The sequence below is a fragment of the Rhipicephalus sanguineus genome, chromosome 1, assembly GCF_013339695.2.
Source record: "Rhipicephalus sanguineus isolate Rsan-2018 chromosome 1, BIME_Rsan_1.4, whole genome shotgun sequence".
In the NCBI taxonomy this organism is placed as follows: Eukaryota; Metazoa; Arthropoda; class Arachnida; order Ixodida; family Ixodidae; genus Rhipicephalus; species Rhipicephalus sanguineus.
The window spans coordinates 264,674,518-264,687,251 of NC_051176.1; the positions used below are offsets into that span (position 1 = coordinate 264,674,518).

General features: G+C 44.7%; 1 long non-coding RNA gene across 1 annotated transcript; it reads right to left on the bottom strand.

Annotated features, from left to right (window-relative positions):
• Positions 1-5,452: 5,452 nt before the first annotated feature.
• Positions 5,453-10,744, bottom strand: LOC125756732 (uncharacterized). Its single transcript, XR_007414708.1, has 2 exons — positions 10,467-10,744; positions 5,453-7,830 (listed from the first exon to the last, which is right to left on the bottom strand). It is a non-coding gene; the product is annotated as an uncharacterized LOC125756732 (long non-coding RNA).
• Between the last annotated feature and the right edge of the window lie 1,990 nt (positions 10,745-12,734).

Below are 12,734 nucleotides of genomic sequence, written 5' to 3' on the forward strand. Positions count from 1 at the left end.
GAGGTCGGAAAGAGGACAGAGAGATATAAAAAAAATAAAAATAAGCACAGATGCACACACATGCAGGACGTTCCAATCAGAGCCGCGTTCTGATAGACCGGTTGAACGCAGAAAGCACAGTAGTGCCTGCACAGCCTTCTTCTGTGAAGTTAAGTCGTGTCGATGGCGCAGGATTCTTTCTTCCGGAAGAGTTCGGTCGTCCAATTTATCAAGTGCGTTACAAAGCAACTGTCTTTGCGAACAGTACTGTGGACAGTCGCACAGAATATGTTGAATCGTTTCGTCACTTCCGCAGTGGTCCCAAGCTGCGGTGTCGGCCATTCCTATGGCCATTCCTATAATTAAATAGCGAATCTATCACACGACCTACGTAACAACCGTCTTACTCTGTTCGTCCACTATCACAACACAACACCTCAACCTCCCCCCCCCCCCCTCGCCTCCTACCCTACACGCTCGCACACAACGTGCCATTTTGTTGTCCTGTTCCTCCCCCACTGGAACTCGGTGTGAGCTACTCGTACATAGACGCTTCGAAGGACAGTATAACTGTTGTCATGGTGAACAGAAGCCTCCTTATTGAAATGTTCGTTCCAAGGACATCTTTTGTTCGGTCACAGTTCATCGCTTCAGCGTAAAACGTTTCTACCATTATCTGAAAGGATATCATTTAATAGCTTGTTGCTTAATAGCTGTGTACTGAAGCAGTGACGCAGCCGGTACCATGGGCATGCGGAGCAGTAGGTCAGCACTGATTTTGTGGTTAGTTTACATGACGCATATGCATATGTGCTCATATACATGTACACTTGAAAGTAGACACATAGTGGTGTCACTGCTGAATGATACAAAATTATGCATACGCAGTGAATTTAAATGGAAGTATAGAACAAATACCGATTCAAAAGTTTTTCTAAAGCCTTGGAGATATTATATGGCAGAACCGTCAGCTTTTCTGTGACACTGAAATTATCTGAAAAAAAGAAAGACGCGAGAACGACAAGCGTAAAGGATAGAATTAGAAGTATATCTCCAGCTTACAGCGCGTGTTTCGTTCCTATATACGGAGCTCCAAGTGTTGGCGAGGTTTCAGGCGTTCAAATCTGCTTTGCGGCGAAGAAAATAAATCTCTTGTCTCTCGGAGCACCTGTCGGGTTAATTCCTTTCCTCCGCGACAGTCGTTCTTCAGCGATGGCTGTCGCAACGAACACAGCCGCAGAACTGACACGTAGTGTCGAAAGGCCGTTAAGAAGAATCTCGACATTTTTCTCTCGGTTTTCCACTCCTGGCACATGTTGAGAGCGTTTCCCGGGCTTCCTGAGCTGAGGCCCCCTTTCTACGATACAACCTGAGTTCTTTTCCGCCACCGCTAAGACACCGGGCCAGGTGTGTCTGGTATGTCCACGCGAGGAACCCCGTAGTATAAATAACGACCGCTCGTTCGTGACCTTCGGCAGAAAGCAAGCATCTTTGTTTCATATGCCGCTCTTTCGTTTTTTTTGTATCTGCGTCTTCCTCGTGGTTTTCACGAAACTGCGGGGGTTCTTGTTGCTTTAATTTGTCACGGCATGAGAAAGCCGATTGAATGGCCGAAACTGCAGCCACCGAGAAAATAGACGAGCTATAAGTCCAGTGGACAGGTTTTTTTCGACTCATTGCAACGCTTGTGGGAGAAGCAGGTGACGGCGACCAGAGCGAGCTCAAGAAGGCGGTCTTTTGTGCGGGACCACGGTACGACTTCCCCGGGGGCGCAACGTATAGAAACGCACGGCTTTAGAGAAACGAAGATAAGGTTTAGCGCAAGCAGCGTGCGAACGAGGATCTCGCTTCTTCAAAAGCGATGGTCAACGCAGAAGGCTCTTACGTTGTGCGCAAGGCAGTATCAGTACGTCGACGCAACGTGCTTTCATAGATCTTGATGTCCTCACGGATTTGTGGCCTTTCAGCGTCCGTAGGCACCTTTTGCTTGCGTTTCTAACGTGAATAAGGGTCTCACGTTTGGACCAAAGATATTCGACTTGGTCTCGGCGCTGGGCGACAGTCGATTAACAACTTTGGCACGTTAACTGTGGCTAATCTACCGGAACCTCGTTTGAAGCAATGAGCAAGAATACATCCGAAAAGCGAAATCATTGAGAGACGACTCGTGCGACCAAACCAAGGATCGGTCATTACGGTAATTTATTGCCGTTGCGGCTTTGAAGGCAAAGTCCTGGTCGTTGCACGCGAAGGAATTTTGTAACCTCAGGCAACGGAATGACATCGGTACAAGACATAGAGTGTACTTGTAGTTCAAAAGAGTGATAATTGCTTGAGTGACGAAATGCCACATAGAATGTAGATGCATTCGGCGTATCATTTCATCCATGCACGTTTATGCTCAAGTGCTTGTGCGGAGTTTCTCCATGACCAAATGATGGACATAGTGTGTGTGTGTGTGTGTGTGTGTGTGTGTGTGTGTGTGTGTGTGTGTGTGTGTGTGTGTGTGTGTGTGTGTGTGTGTGTGTGTGTGTGTGTGTGTGTGTGTGTGTGTGTGTGTGTGTGTGTGTGTGTGTGTGTGTGTGTGTGTGTGTGTGTGTGTGTGTGTGTGTGTGTGTGTGTGTGTGTGTGTGTGTGTGTGTGTGTGTGTGTGTGTGTGTGTGTGTGTGTGTGTGTGTGTTCAATACAGATTTTTCAATAAAAGTGCTATGACAGTCAGGTACCTCTACGCCAAGGCGGAAATACTTTGCCACTGCTAAAGTTTATTTGAAATACCTAATTAACAAAATCTCGATATTAACAACGTAAGGGCAGTTTATAAATTAACAACTTAAGGACAATTCATAAATTAACTTAAGGGCAGTTGCTTATGCAGAAAAGCTGCAGCGCGTCACAATATATGTCATATCAATTTTTTAGATACTATAAAGAAAAAACATTCCATGTAATTGATATATTCATCATCCAATTTCGATGATGTTTTTTAAGGAAGGCGGTCGCTCTGTTACGTCAGACCGGAACTTACCGTGACGAAGAAGTGGCGAACTTTGAATGAAGACGCGTCGCGGCAGTGTCTTATTGTGGAAAGCGGCTTGTCACCTCACTTGCACCAGAGAATTGTTTTACTTTTGCATGTGATGTTTGTTGCCTATCTGTTTCTATCTCGGATAGAAACAGATAGGCACCAGGACAACTGCCATTTCCACCTTTTCTTTCACTGCAGAATAGCATAAAACTGAGTGGCGAATATTGCGGCGCTTCTTACATACAGTGCGACAGGCGAAAGAGTGCTTTGAGCATATTGATAGTTTAGTAAAAAAGTAGATAAGCACGACAAATCACACGCACAGAATAAGAAGTCCCCTTGTGTACCTCAGGCGACTTGCCGCATTTACATGACCAGATTGTGCTGCGACGCGCCTTCGTTCAAATTTGTTACTCAAAGCTCATTTCCACCTTGCAGCTTGGTCTGTTTACTTCTAGGGCATAGATAGCCTGGTTGATTGAATGCGATCTAGAAGGTGTCTCTTCGCCATGCAAGTGTTGGCGTGCGCAGCCACTGCATCTGAGATAGCCCGTAAGCCAAGTGCATGCCTTGAAGATCAATGTGAGCTATCTGCGCTGGCTTATTGCTCACATTACTGGGGATACAGCCTACTCGCAGAGCTCTTTCTTGATGTCGCAATAGCGGAATTGCAGTGTAAAACTGTTGCCGTGATAATCGTTACATTCACTGTTTGTTATGAGCAAGGCGTTATTTGAGGGACTCTGAGCAATCGGACCAGCAACCATTCTTTGGTTTCACCACTGTTCGCTAACATGGATATATGTGGCTCCAATAGTGCGTAAATTCAATCCTCGTCTGAAAGGCAAGGATGATAGGCTTGTTTTGAAAATGGGCTTTCCTTGTTGGCAAAATTCTTCACTGCGATACTTGATCGTCGTTACTACAGTGGCAACCATCAACCGATAGAGCAGCACACACAAAACGTATGCTTACTAAATGAATGTAAAAGGACAACACCACGCTATCGTCATAGTATATATACAGACCACTGGGTATACAGAAAGCACGCTGAGCGTTTGGTGTATGGCGTTGCATGGGAAGGTGCACCCGCCTTGTATACGGAACCGCGGCCCGGGCACTTCGGTGCGTATGGCCCGTCGTGAGCAGCGTTGCTGCTGGTAGGAAGCCTCCAAACACGACGACACCGCGAGAACCGGCCCTGATTAGGGCCGCTCTCGAAGCGTATTTCCCCGAGGAAGACTTATCCGTGTAATGTCGATGACCGCGTCATTTGTCAACCGGCGGCCTCCGAGGGAAACAGGCGGCCGTCTTCGGTGCGCCTTGTGCAATATGCAAATGCGTCCCCCGCGGCCCGGGCCTCGCCATCCCGCCGCTGACTCGTCGGCGGCCGCTGAGCGCCGGTAGCAGCCCTCTCGCGTGCGAAGAACGGCTCGCTGCGCCGAGGGTCAATCTTGGGATGACGGCTGTCCCCTCTCGTTTGCTTGCTCGCTGGCCGCGCGTGTACTCCATCAATATTTCAACGAAGTCGCTTCTCCTGCCCGAGCGCGGCCAATCGTTAAAAACACGGGCCCTCGACCTGTTCCCTGTCTCCGTTATCGGCGTCTTCCCCGCCTCGACTGCCGCGCACGAGATAAAGTGTCGGCTGAAAAATGTCGGTGAATTAAGGAAGAACCAACGGACACGCGCCGTATGTATGGCGCCCTGCTGCAAGCTGTAGACGTCCTCCAGGATGAAAAAATAATACAAATGAAGGGACATCGTGTCCGACTGCAGTAGACGGTATACACTTCCAGTTGAAGTGAGCTGACTCAAACTAGTACAAATTATATCGCAGCACATATCCGCAACAAAGCATCATTTCGAAAACAACACGTATGAAGTGCTGACATATGGCGGGGCCAATCAAGTGCCCCGCTGCCGCATTCGAATAAACGCGTTCGTTAGCGATCAATATGTATTTTTAACGCGACAGCGTTAAGGAGTTCGTTTTAATTCCGGTGTCGCCGTCGGCGTCGGCCTCGTTGGTTGTGAGCGAAAAATCAGCGCTGTCTGTGAGCGAAAATTCGATAGATGCAAATAAATAACCCTTATGAAAATGGTGATGTCCTGGAAGTGTACTGTATGGTTCCCCGAGGCAGCATGAGGACACAACCTGTATGTCTCCCAGATGTCGCGATTTGGCCGCTTACTTTCTGTGTCCTCCAAGTGTCCGTCCTGTATGTGTCCCATCTGTGACCGTCCTGTATGTATCCGATATGTAACCGTCCTTTATGTCTCCCAGATGTCGCGATTTGGCCGCTGACTTTCTGTCTCCTCAAAGTGTCCATCCTGTATGTGTCCTATAAGTAGCCACCTTTTACGCAGACCAGAAATTAGGCCATTGCATTGCCTGTATGATGCAGCATATTACGGCTGCTATAATTTGGATGTACACGCATACAAAACTTGCAATATTACTCATTTATTATCATTTACACTGTACAGATTAGAGCACTTCATAGACAATATTCAAACTGGCAACGTACATATGTCGGCGGTTGAAGAAAAATAAGATTAACAGATCAGCCTTAACCCCATAACGCCTCAACACATGATTAACATTTTAAAAGGTTTAACTTGTTCTGCATCTTTTTTGGTAATGAAGAGTACATTCATTTCTGAAAAACGCAAAAACAAATGTTTTAAGAAACTCGTCATGACAGCAATTTATGACCAAGAGGCACTTCCCAAGGCATTATAAACACTATGGGCTTCTTAGATAAGCTTTGCACGCCTAAGTGTATCAGAGTGACTTGTTGGGCTTCATGGGTTAATTACAAATGTATGCAACCTTCTAGAGTGGAAGAAGTGGAACAATCATAACTTCACAACAAACTCAGAATACACAAATAAAAAATACTGCAATAAATGAGGAATGTGACAAACGTCAGTGCGCTACCCAGAGCTGCTCACAATAAATGCATGCTAAAATTAAATACTGCAATAAATTAGGAATGTGGCAAACACAACATCAGTGCACTACCAGAGATGCGTGGTTGGCACCAAAATGCCATACTTAGCATGCATAATTTAAAGCAAACTATAGCCCACACAAAAGTAGTACACTGCAAGTCACCCTTGACTGCTGAACCGAAGGTCACGCGATCAAATCCCGGCCGTGGTGGCCACATTTTCGATCGAGGAAGAAATGTTTGAGGCCCGTCTACTTAGATTTAGGTGCACCTTATAGAACCCAGGTGGTCGAAATTTCAGGAGCCCTCCACTACGACATCCCTCATAATCATATTGTGGTTAAATCCAAACACTTATTATTACTATACTTCAAACAACTAAAGCAAGCAGACAAAATAGTGTAGTTTAAAAAATGTCGCCACCATTCACCTCCCAATGCCGAGACTTACATTTCAATATTTCAGAATGCCTTCTGTAAGTTATCATTAACAAAGTTAAATATGATTAGGCATCATAGCAGGACATCACATGATTGCACTTAGAAAATGAATTTCCGGAAGACAATGGAATATGTATGATTAGAAAAGCATTAGTGCAGTTCCCCCTGCAATAATGCCCTCGTGGCGCTGCAGGTACTTGTACAAATAAAATAAAAAAATTGACTCTGATGAAAAAAAAAATATTACAAAATGTACGGTGAATATTAAGGTGAAAATAAAATAGTGAATTGATGCACTACTGCCTTATCATAAAATTGAAAGTTCAATTTCAAAATGATAACTGCACATAAGATATGAATTAAAACATGACACACGAGTCGAGAAAGCCGCTCACTCAATAGATTTTGAAAAGACAAAATACAAAGCTAAGGAAGCAGCATTGACACATTCAGGATTGTGCTTTATGGTTGCATTAAAATTCAGCCCTGGGAAAAACATGAAAACCAACTTTGCTGGTAAGTTATGTGTCCATGGGGACACAAAGTAAGACATTACCGCTGTCAGCCGCCCAATTAACTAAGATTAAATCATGAAATTTTTAGTGACTACAGCAAGCGGGCATCTTTGTATTGAAAAGTTGGAGGCAGTCGTGTTTCTACACAATTCCACTTGGAAGAATTCTTCTAGCATGTCTGTGCTGCGAGATATCCCGCTGCAAAGTTTAATTGTGGTTTGCATGATACAAGGCGGTGAGGATCAGCAAAATATTACTCCCTGGTGTGACGAGCAGTCACTGCTTGCTATCACCAGCCCGCAGGAAAAGGGTAACCGTTATCATGTTTGCCTATGCCTTCTACCCGCTGTAACATTAAACCTGGCACATCAGGGAGGAGCTTTGTGCCAGTGCTCAAGGTCCTGCATGTGTAATGGTGCAAGCCGGAATTAAACTTTGCAGCAGGATATCTGAGCCCAGACATGCTAGAAGAATTCTTTGAAGTGGAATCGCGTAGAAATGCAGCTGGCTCAAACTTCTTAATACATACATGCCCGCTTGCTGCAGTCACTAAAAAGTTCATTATTAAATCTCAGTTAATTGCACGGCTGACAGCGATAATTATTGTCCCACTTTGTGTCCCCCTGGATAATAACTTATCTGCAAAGGTGGCTTTGACGTGACTTACAGTGCGGACTTTTTATAAGAAAAACAAAAAGCTTAATTTTGAACACCCTCTACATGTGAGCTACTTGAATACAGCAAACGGGTGGTTGAAGTGGCCACTCCACTGTTCTCAGTGCAGTTCCCCTTGTACAGGAAACAGAAGCCATGCGCAGCTGCTGTACATCAGCAACGAACTTGTCCATGAGCCACCATTGATGACAGGCTTGTCCGGATTTTTTTCACACTCACTTTGTACAAGGAGCACGTATAGGCTGCAATGGAAACAACAAAATAACAATTTAGTGACACTAGTGTCTGTTAGCAAAGCTGAATTCCTCACACGTTGTTTTTTAATTGATCTGGAACATTGTTTGAGACAAGTTTAAAACAAGCAGGACGTACAGAAACTAGAGAAGTTACAAGAAAACGTGTTTGATGCATTCTTGGTGAACACAGTCGCAACCTTATGAAAGTATATGGAATTTCCACATCGCAGATGTGTAAAAAATATGCTTGAATATTGCTCCTGCATAATGCAGGGTGCGCTAGGGTGTGCTTTCTCTACAGTACATTCGTACCCTGAAGCCTAAAATACAGAAGGAGTAGTCACGAAATGTTTCACAAGAGCTTAACGTACAGTATGCTCCGATCATGCTAGAATTGTGTTCTTAGTTCTGTGTGGGTATAGATGCAGTGCACGGCCACCATATTCAGTGGCACCTGACTCCACTCAGTTAGATATACATAAAAGGAATGCTCCGAAATAAATGCAATAAAATGCGTGTTGTGGAAGAACTTTTTATGCCTCTGATGTCGAGGATCTAACCTTACCATTTTAGCTTGCTCACATACTAACGCAACGTTACAGCTCTTAGGAAAAGATGCCCCCTGTTTGCTGTATGTGTCAACCACGTGTAATTGAAAGTTCTGTGCGTGAGTAATATCATTGGCTGCTATCGGTAAATTCTGTTCTTGCAGCTAGCCAAACCTATGTGTGAGTATGCATTCACACAGGCACATTTGTATTCCTGTAGCTATATTATGATACTTATACGATGTGTTCCTTAAAGGGAATGCAATGCAATATGCACCATATGAATATTTTATTTATTGCACAAAAGCACAATAGCACTGCACATACATGACATTATGCACATTCATCATGTATCCATTGCAGGTAACATGTAAAATTAAATTATGTCTGCTTGCAAACACAGCTAACGTAGCTTTCTTCAGGCTGCTCACATTGGGATGATTATATAATGTCAGAAATTGGTTTCACTCTACTACTGTGTGCTGCTAAATTGCGGTCATTAGTTTCAATGATTCTGGTTGGCTAAAAAAGCAATACTCCTCACTAATGCATCACAGGCTGTCTAATGGCCATGTGGAGAAAAAGGTGGAAATGCTAAGACTTACAAGGCACCAATCTTGAACCACATGCCATCCCAATAAAGCATGCAGGCTTCTGCAACAATCTCTGGCAACCAGAATCCTGGAAACTATTGACCACAATTTAGCAAATACACAATAAACATTCGATGAACCTTATTTCTGAAGTTGTATAATTGTTTCAATGCCAACAGCGTCAAAAAGCACAGTATAGATTTGTTGTGTTCTCAGATACAATACATTGTCTAATTTTACATTTGAACAGCAACACATGCATGACTTATGCATGCATACCGTGAAGTATGTATAACATTATTGCGAGTTATGAGCAATAAATAAGATGTTCATATGTTGCACATACCACGGATCCTTTTTAACATCTGTAGCGCATGCCTAGAGAATTTACTTTATCCGATAGACCGTTAAGCTTTTCATCTATCAGAAAATGTCACTGGAGGTGGTGGTACAAGCTGTTTATAATGTTCGTACCCGTACAAGTAAGTGTTTAGCGAAGTTTTAACGCCAAGGTGGGGCGAGGCGCATACAATTCTTAATAACCAGAACAAAATAACAAAAGCGAAACACGACAGAAACAAGCAGAACAAAAAGTTGTGCTCGAACGCGTGGACTGATGCTCGAATTAGCGCTTGCACTGTTTAGGTGCGACAATTCTGCCCCAAATAGACATGAAGGATTCGCTGGAGTACAGTTCAAGTTTAACGTACGGCTTAACACGCACGGGTGCCGGCCGCATCAGGCAACCTATGTTGCGGGTGAAAACATCGGCCGAATTTGACGAAACAGGCTGTATGAACACCTAAGCGTAAGTTCAAGCTTCGCGAGCCGTACCTAAGACGAAGCAACATGCTATTTCAAGATCACGGACACGCATCAACCCGAGTATCACGGCAGTTTTTAAAGATACGTGCCAGCGCGGATGCATACACATGCACACGTTTGACCACCCGCAAGGAGGAACACACATCTCTCTGATAGTAGTCAAAACATTGCTATTATAACGATCCTGTAGCTATTTAAAAGAGTACGCGCAGCATATGGAACTGCCGTAGAAGAGTTCAGTGCGCTAAAAAAGTGAGCATGAATTATTAACAGGTCCAAGCATACGCGCCTTAGGCACGATCGACGCTTACAGCTAACAAACGCCGTCTTCGCCCATCTATTAAGCCAAAATAGTAGTTTACCGCGAGCGGGGCCACCCTCCAACACCACTGCCGTCAGAGGAAGGCACCGCCACAACTCTGTTCAAATCCCCCGCCGAATCACAGCCGCGCATGCGCACTCTCCTTTACGCGTCAAACAAAAGAAAAAGCTCGCCCGCGCTTAAAATCACACAAACGTGCCTTGATCCTGGTGAAATGATAGACACAAACAAGCTCGCTACGTTAATAAAAGCTCATTTATCGTCTACTGGTTAAGAAAAACTTGGTTAACGGCGTTATTATCGCGCTCTCGGTGTTAACCGAGCGCTGACAGCAGCAACGTGGTACATACATACCTGGTGAGTGCTCTACGATATGAAGCAGCCGGTCTTCGCTTGAGTATAGCGCATCCTCGTAATAAGCAGCACCGCCAGAACACACAGGACGAGCACAAGGCGCAAGCACACTTCAAACAAGGGAAAAATTCACTCAAACTCGGCCTGCTCGGCCCTTCGCGACGCGGCGAGGCGACGTGCAGCAACCGCAAAACAAGAAAAAGTGATACCACGTGGTATCAGCCCCGCAGACGTATACCGCATTTGCGCATCGCGCTTTCTAACTAAAAACCTGAATTTACGCTTTCAAATATTAAAAAAAAATTAGGTAAATATAATGTACATAAATAGTTGAGGCGTACAATGTCTTGACCTCGGAAAAAAAAAAAAAGTCGAAATCTAAGCGCGCGAAATTTGAAAAAATTTTGAACACGTGTGTCGTGAATTAATGTTATACAATTAGTGCAGATGTCTACACGCGAGACTCTTATGCAATGATTGCGCTTGTGTCAAACTAAAAAAGTATCAAATACAACTTTGATCCAGTGCAACGACAAATATATATATATATATATATATATATATTTAATCAGGTCCATAGCCAGGGGGTGGGGCCCGTGGGGCCCGGGCCCCCCCTCCTCCCCGAAATTTTGGTGTAGTAGGTGTTTTTCTGAAAACGTGAAAACGTCAAGGTTTTCATCAAGTGCCCCCCCCCCCCCCCCCGCGAGAAAAATTCCTGGCTACGGGCCTTATATATATATATATATATATATATATATGTTTTTTCCACAGCCAGGACTTTTTTCGGGGGGGGAGCTAGGCCGCCCCCCCCCGAAATTTTGATGGAGGGGGTGTTTATTATATATACCCCCGAAATCATCAAAACCATCAAAATTTCAGGGGGGGCTAGCCCCCCCCCCCAAAAAAAAAATATATATATATATATATTTATGTGTGTGTGTGTGTGTGTGTTATAATGCAAAAATTTTGGGGGTGGGCTTCGGCACCCCCAAATCCCTCTCTGGCTACGGCACTGACAAAAAATGTTTTTGTACTACCACATGTTACCCACTTATGAGCTCGGGCGCTCCTGCAGGTAACATATAGTTCGCTGCCAGGTAACATCCTGCCGTAAACATAAAGGACACATCCTACAGGATACAAGAAGGAATCCTTCGATAGGACGAGGAAGGGTTTCGTAAACATAAAGTAGCGTCCTGCAGGTCACAAAAAGGAAGAGGAACCATAAAGGTCATGTAGGACGTCAATGGGAAACAGAAAGGACATTTCCCGGACATCACCATTTTCATACGGGAAAAGCCTTAGGTCCCAGACACTTTTGCGCATGTAATAATGCGTGGCAGAAGCGTAGAATCGCACCAAGCGTGAAAACATTGTAATTGCGTAACGAGTAGTTGGTTTAAAGGCCCACGCATTACAATGCACTCAGGCATAATTAATCACCATCATCAGCAGGAACAGCATCGAGAAAGCGTGCAGCTGCCCTGGTGCGCGCGTTGTCTTACGGACGCGTAGTGGGTACTTCGCCAACTTAGAAAAGGGAGAATTATGGTGTAGTGGGCACCTCGCAACAGTACCTGCAGTATAGGCTTTCTAGGATATTTTGAAAAGGCGAATGTTACGCGCACAGACGTTGCTTCCCTTGCGGCACGGTTGATGTGTCACTCGAGAAGCGAAGCTATAGGCTTGCGATTGAAAAGGTGATGCGAACGGGGAGTATCGCGTTCTACTCTTGAAGGCGAAGATCAAGCGTTCTCCAAGTTTTTGACATTACAAATGCTTGTCGTATGACACCATCTGAAAACACTTCGGTACCGCGTAGCCGTTCGAAGTTCACGTAAAGCACCATCCGCCGCTACTACGCATATTTGCTGCCGCTTTAAGCGTGTTCAGAGAGTTGCTCACATATATACGACGTGGTAGCTACAGGAACGAAGACAGCTGTTTGCTGTTCAGACGTCATTCGCGATAAGCGGCGCTAAAGCATTCGTATATGACGTTTGGTACGCGCTGGACGAGGTATGTACAAGAGGACATGAAACAAAACCCATATGTCGCAGAAATTATTTCCCATCTGTGCGGCACATCCAGCATCCGCACTCTAAGACAGAAGCAGCCAAGGAATGTCACAAAATTAACACGGATTCTCTCTCTCTCTCTTTTTTTTTTTTTTTTACTCCGACGATTCGTAGTATACTACAGACGGCGGTCTTCTTTCACACTTTTTCACCTGCAACGTTATTTTGTTTTATTATTTGTAGTGCCTCA